Below are 6,735 nucleotides of genomic sequence, written 5' to 3' on the forward strand. Positions count from 1 at the left end.
TCAAAATAAAGAATAAAAAATAAGGCTGGGAGTATAGCTCAGAAGTAGAATACCCCTGAATTCAACCCCCACTAAAACACACACACACACACACACACACACACACACACACACACGATTGTGATTCTGCAAGTCTGGGTTAAATCCCAGATTCTTCATTGCTGTGGAATGGCATAATACACAATATGGCTCAAGAAAGAATCTGCCTTTGAGTAGGGCATGGTGGTGCATGCCTATATCCAAGTACTTGGGAGGCTGAGACAAGAGAATTGCAGGTTGGAGGCCAGCCTCAGAAAAATAGCAAGGACGTCTGCAACTTAGATATTGTTTCAAAACAAAAATAAGTAAATAAATAAATAAAATAAAATAAAATAGGGCTGGGTATAACTTGGAGGTAGAATGCCCCTGGGTTCAACCCTCAGTGCTCAAAAAAAGAAGAGGAAAAGAAAGAAAATAAAGAATTGCCTTTGAATTCTGCTTTTGCAACTTTCTGTCTTGTGTGACTTTCAGCTAGTCATTTACCTCTCTGATCTCTCTTTTTTCCCTACCCACAAAATAGCTGTCCCCATGCCCGCTGCTTCACAGTGGGACCTGGCGCTGGCAGATCTGCAGCTCAGGGAGTCCAGTCGGATGCCCAGTCTCTCCGTCTTTCCCAAGGTCCCAAGGAAAGTCTTCCAAGAAGTCTTCTTGGCTTTTTTTTTTTTTTTTTTTTTTTTTTTTTTGGTGGTGCTGGGGATGGAACCCAGCGGGTTCTACCTCTGAGCCACACCCCCAGCCCTGTTTTTTATCCTTTTTGTTTGTTTGTTTGTTTCTTTGTTTTGCGGGTCTGGGGATGGAACCCAGGGGCATTCCACCTCCGAGTTACACCCTCTGCCCTATTTTTTTTTTCTTTTGAAGCAGGGTCTCACTGAGTTGCAAAGGGTCTCACTAAATAGCTGAGGCTGTCTGCGAATCGCAATTCTCCAGTCTCAGCCTCCCAAATGCTGGGATTACAAGCGTGCGCCACCACGCCTGGCTTACCCTTTATTTTTATTTATTTATTTTTTGGTGGTACTAGAGGCTTTTCTGCCTCCGGGCTATACTCCCAGACCTATTTTATATTTTATTTGGAAACAGGGTCTCACTAAGTTTCTGAGAGCCTCACTAAGTAGCTGAGGCTGATTTCGAACCCGTGCGATCCTCCTGTCTCAGCCTCCCAAGTGTGAGGATTACAAGGGCAAGCCACCATGTCTGGCTTTATCCTTTATTTTAAAACAGGGTCACACTGGCCTGGCGTGGTGGCGCACGCTTGTAATCCCCGCACTTGGGAGGCAGAGACAGGAATCACTCAGGTTCGAAGCCAGCCGCGCGCGCTGGCTTAGGAGACCCTGTTTCCAAATAAAAATATAAAATAGGTCTGGGAGTGTAGCCCGGAAGTAGAAGGGCTTCCAGGAACCCCAGTACCACCAAAAAAAAAAAAAAACAAAAAAAAACAGGGTTACACTGGGTTGCAAATGGCCTCACTGAGTAGCTGTCTGGGAGCTGTGATCCTCCTGTCTCAACCTCCCAAATGCTGGGATTACAAGCATGCACCACCATGCCCGGCTTCTATTCTCTCTTCTCGCTTCCCTCTCCTCTCCTCTCCTCTCCTCTCCTCTCCCCTCCCCTCCCCTCCCCTCCCTTCTTTTCTCTCTCTCTCTCTCTCTCTCTCTCTCTCTCTCTCTCTCTCTCTCTCTCTCTCTCTCTCTCTCTCGGTACCGAGGATGGAATACAGGGACATTCTGAGCTACACCTCCAGCTCTATAGTTTTTATTCATTTTTTAAACTTTTGTTTGTTTGTTTGTTTGTTTGTTTACAGCACTGGGGATGGAACCCAGGAGCATTCTACCTCGGAGTGACACCCCCAACCCTATTTTATTCTTTATTTTTGAAACAGGGTCTCACTGAGTTGCAAAGGGCCTCACTAAGTAGCTGACTCTTTTTATTTTTGAAACAGGGTCTCAGTGAGTTACAAAGGGCCTCTCTAAGTAGTTGAGGCGGTCTGGGAACCATAATCCTCCAGTCTCAGCCTCTGAATGCTGGGATTACAAGCGTGCACCACCATGCCTGGCTTTTATTCTTTATTTGAGCAGCGTCTCACTAAATTGCAGAGGGCCTAAGTACCTGAGGCTGGTCATGAACCCCGATGCTCCTGTCCCAGCCTCCCAAATACTGAGATTACAAGCGTGTGCTACCTCTCCCGACTCTGAAATAAATATTGAGAGATCGGCATCCCTATTCCTCTGCTCAGTACAGACTCTGCTCAGCACTGCAGAGCCAGAGGTGACCTTGACCCGCAGTCTCTGCGCTTCTCCACCTCGGCGCCTGTTCAGTGTCCCACCTCTTGGGTTCTGCCCGGTGCTCTGGATTAATTGTCCTTGTGTCCTCAGAAATCACAGCCACATCTGCCTGTGACCGCATGGAGTAAAACTCCTCTTTCCTCACCACTGCCTAGCTGCCCCCGCCCTGCCGGCATCTCACTGGCTTCTCAGATCCCCGAGGAGTACGTACACCTCAGGCTGAGGGGGAGCGCCTGCTCCCAGGATGCAGAGGCCTCCTTCAGATCTTTATATTCAACCATATGGGACAGTTTAGAAGTCTATAACTCACATGCCTGTGTAAACCAAACCAAAGCTACCCCTTTTTCACATTGATTAAAAAAAAAATCTGGGCATGGTTCATGTTTATAATCCTAGTACTTGGGAGGCTGAAACAGGAGGATCACGGTTTGCTGCTAGCTTCAGCTACTAGTACTGCAAAAAAAAAAAAAGTCTATATAGCCAGGTATGGTGGTTCATGCCTGTAATCCCAGTACTTGGGAGGCTGAAACAGGAGGATCACAGGTTTAAGTCAGCAATTTATTGAGGCCCTCAGTAACCTAGTGAGACCCTATTTCAAAATAAAAAAATTAAATAGGGCTGAGGATGAGCTCAGAGGTATAACACCCCTGGTACATTCCCTACTAAAACACACACACACTCACACACACACACACACACACACACACACACACACACATTAATATAATCTATATTTATTGTTTTGTTTTTGTTTTTATTTTAGTACTGGGGATTGAACCCAACAATGTTCTACCTCTGAGTTACACCACCAGTCCTTTTTATTTTGTTGGGGTTTTTTTGGTGGTACTGGGGGTGGAACCCAGAGGCTTTCTAACTCCGGCCTATACTCCCAGACCTTTTTTATATTTTATTTGGAAACAGGGTCCCACTAAGTTGCTGGAAGCCTCACTGAGTAGCTGAGGCTGACTTCGAACCCGTGCGATCTTCCTGTCTCAGCCTCCCAAGCGTGGGGATTACAAGCGTGCTTCACCATGCCTGGCTCAGTCCTTTTTATTTTGATTCAGAGCCTTGCTAAGTTGCTGGGGTTCTTAGTAAGTTGCTGAAGATGGCCTTGAACTTGTGATCCTCTAATGGCTGGGATAGTAGGAGTGTGCTACCACACCCAACTTACTGGTTTTTTTTTTTTGTTTTCTTAAGTTGTCAGACAAAAAAAAGTTTATGATGCTTCCTGGATGATAAGTTGGGTCCCTCCCCCACATGATCTCACAGGGGAACAGGAAGCGGAACCCCGGAAGCCAGAAGTGGAGATATGGCGAGACTCCAGGTGCCTTGAGACTCCAAACATCGTGATGTTGCAGATGTCGCGAGAATTGGCATGCTTATAAAACAGTGGTGACCCTGATCCGCCACGTGACTCTGCCGGCCAATCAGGACTATTGGCAACTCTCCAGACGCCTGGCCCCTCAGTCCCTTCCCCCACAGCCGGCTGACTCTCTAGAGGGTGCCGGGTCCGAATAAATCAGCGGTCTCTGATAACCCTGTTGGTATTTTTACCTCCCTCCTAAATTCCCTAACTCTATTTTCAACCTAACACTGACCTCACAAATGTGCTGCCAGGTGCTACTCAGCACTGTTCAAAGGGGGAACTGACTTACATACCATGCAGTTTTTCAGTTCAATAGCCCTGTCCTACCTGAACCTGAATGACTCTTCGTTTTTTCTCCTTCCTTCCTTTCTTCCGTGCTTTCATTCTTTCTTCTTTCTTGTGCATGTGGTATTGGGGATTGAACCCAGAGATGTTCTACTCTTGAGCTACACCCCCAGCCCGTTTTATTTTTTTGTTTTGAAACAAGGTCTTGCTAGACCTCCCAAAGTCTCACCGATTGCTGAGGCTGTCTTCTCATCTGCAACCCTCCAGTCTCGGCCTCTCAGGTACTGGGATTAAAGAGTGTGCCGCCAGCCGGGCTGCACGACTTAATACCTGCCCAGTTCTTTCCCCGGGCTTCCTATTCAGGTACCTGACTCAGTTCAGGTTCCCATTGACTTTTGAGGGATTCAATAAGTTAAAAGTCTTTTGTTTCCCTGTAGAGATGTCCTTATGCGATGTATTTTTCTGAGCCGGGCATGGTGGTGTACATTTGTTATCCCAGCACTTGGGAGGCTGAGACAGGAGGATCACACAGGTTCGAAGCCAGCCTCAGCTACTTAGTGAGGCTCTCAGCAACTTAGTGAGACCCTGTTTCCAAATAAAAAATATAAAAATAGGTCTGGAATTATAGGCCGGAGGTAGAAAGCCTCTGGGTTCCACCTCCAGTACCACATCAAAAAAAATGTATTTTTCTATTCAGATTAGAGGGGGACAAATGAACACAGTCTCTCCATATCATTACTGAGTGTTTGCTATGTTAGAAACATCATGCTGTACTACGGAAGAAACCTAGAGAGATAATGAAAATATAAAGTGTCTGTCCCAAAGGACCCGGAAACCTAGGAGAATAATCTACATAGATGGGCACCTACAGTATGGGCGTGTTTCTCTAACTTCCCGCTCCACTGTGAGGTTCACTATGCAAATGCCGTCCACGGGCTGTACTTAGCTGCCTGTAACCTTGAGAGGACTGTGAAGACTCTGATGTCAGAACTCTTATCTCAGCCTCTCCAAGGTCCAATCAGCCCCGAACACAAAGAGTCCTTGATGAACGAGTGAAAGGAAGGCAGGAGGGAGAGAGGAAGGAAGACCCGGCCACTTTGGGAGTGGGCTGACCTTAAGGGTGAGAAACTGTGCTCTACCTTAAGGCATTCAGAGGCCATTGAGAGAGGTGAAACTTAAGACCTTCCAACTTGGTAAGAATTACACCAAAAGTGAGCTAGAAAAATTCAAGGTCGAGAAATACTAGAAGGGGCTTGGCATAGTGATGAAGGGCTATAATGAGGCTGAGACTGGAAGTGTGGGCTCTGTGAGAGCTTGTCAAAGAAGACCCAGAACCAAGGAGAAAGACCAGGAAAAGTACCCATGAAAGAGGAAATAAACACACCTAACCCTTATCCTGCCCCAGCCCCGGTCCCAAGCCCACCAATAGGTGGTACACACGACGACTCCTGTACCCTTACTCCCATCCTAAACCCATAAAAAGCTCCAAGTAAACTGGAACTAGATCCACCATTTGATCCAGCTATACCACTCCTGGGTATCTTTCCAAAGGGGTTGAAATCAGAGAACTGCATTAACATATGCATACCCATGTTCATAGCAGCACAGTTTGTAATAGCCAAAATATGGAACCAACCTAGATCTCCATCAACAGATGAATGGATCGCAAAATTATGGGAAATACACACAATGGAATTCTATTCAGCTATAAAGAAGAATAAAATAATAGCATATGCAAGAAAGTGAAAGGAACTGGAGAACATTATGTTAAGTGAGATTAGTCAAGCACAGAAAGAGAAGGGGCATATGTTTTCTCTAATATAACCAAGCTAGGGAGTAGTGGTAATACCAGAGGGACTCCAGATGATGGAGGGGAAATCTCAGCAAAGCTTGAACGGAAGGATAGGAGAGGAAGAAAGCTGAGGTTGTTCAATGGAGGAGCTACACACGAATATGTGTAATAGTATAAATATAACATGGTTAACCTGGACACTCTCTATTGGGAGGGGGGAAGGGAAGTGATGGGGAGGGGCACGAAGCACAATCTAAATGTACACCATTTTCAATATGTTCCACGTATAAATAAAAAAAAGAAATATATTTTTTAAAAAAAGGAAAAAAAAAAAAAAAGCCCCAAGTCTATAAGGCAGCAGGCTTCTGAGTCCTTGCTGTTAAGCCAGGGATTACAAGCGTGCACCACCACACCAGGCCCCCCTTACCAAATAAAATAATTTTTTTTTTTTTTTTTTTTGCCGGTCTGGGGATGAAAGCCGGGTGTGGTGGTGCACGCTTGTAATCCCAGCATTCAGGAGGCTGAGACCAGAGGATCGCGGTTCACGTACAACTCAGCTACCTAATGAGGCCCTCCGCAACTTAGTGAGAGCCTATTTCAAATAAAAAATAAAAAATAAAAAATAGGGCAGGGGTGTAGCTCGGAAGTAGAATGCCTCTGAGTTCCACCCTCAGACCCACCCCCCAAAAAAAGTTATTTTGAAGATTTAAAGAAGTTTATTAAAAAGATAGAAATACAGAAGATAGTTACAGCCCCATGCTATTCAGCTATTCAGGGTGGGTCGAATGAATTCACCCCAATTTTTTAAACATAGTAGAAACCCATTGGATTGGAGGTGTAGCTCCGTGGTAGAGTGTGCCCTTGGTAAGCACAAGGCCCAGGGCTCAATGCTTAGCACCCAAAATAACTAAGAAAAAAAAAACACAAAAAAACTCCCCAAAGCAGAACCCTCTGCAAAGAAAATACTAATTCAT

The sequence above is a fragment of the Muscardinus avellanarius genome (assembly GCF_963383645.1).
Source record: "Muscardinus avellanarius genome assembly, chromosome: 18".
In the NCBI taxonomy this organism is placed as follows: Eukaryota; Metazoa; Chordata; class Mammalia; order Rodentia; family Gliridae; genus Muscardinus; species Muscardinus avellanarius.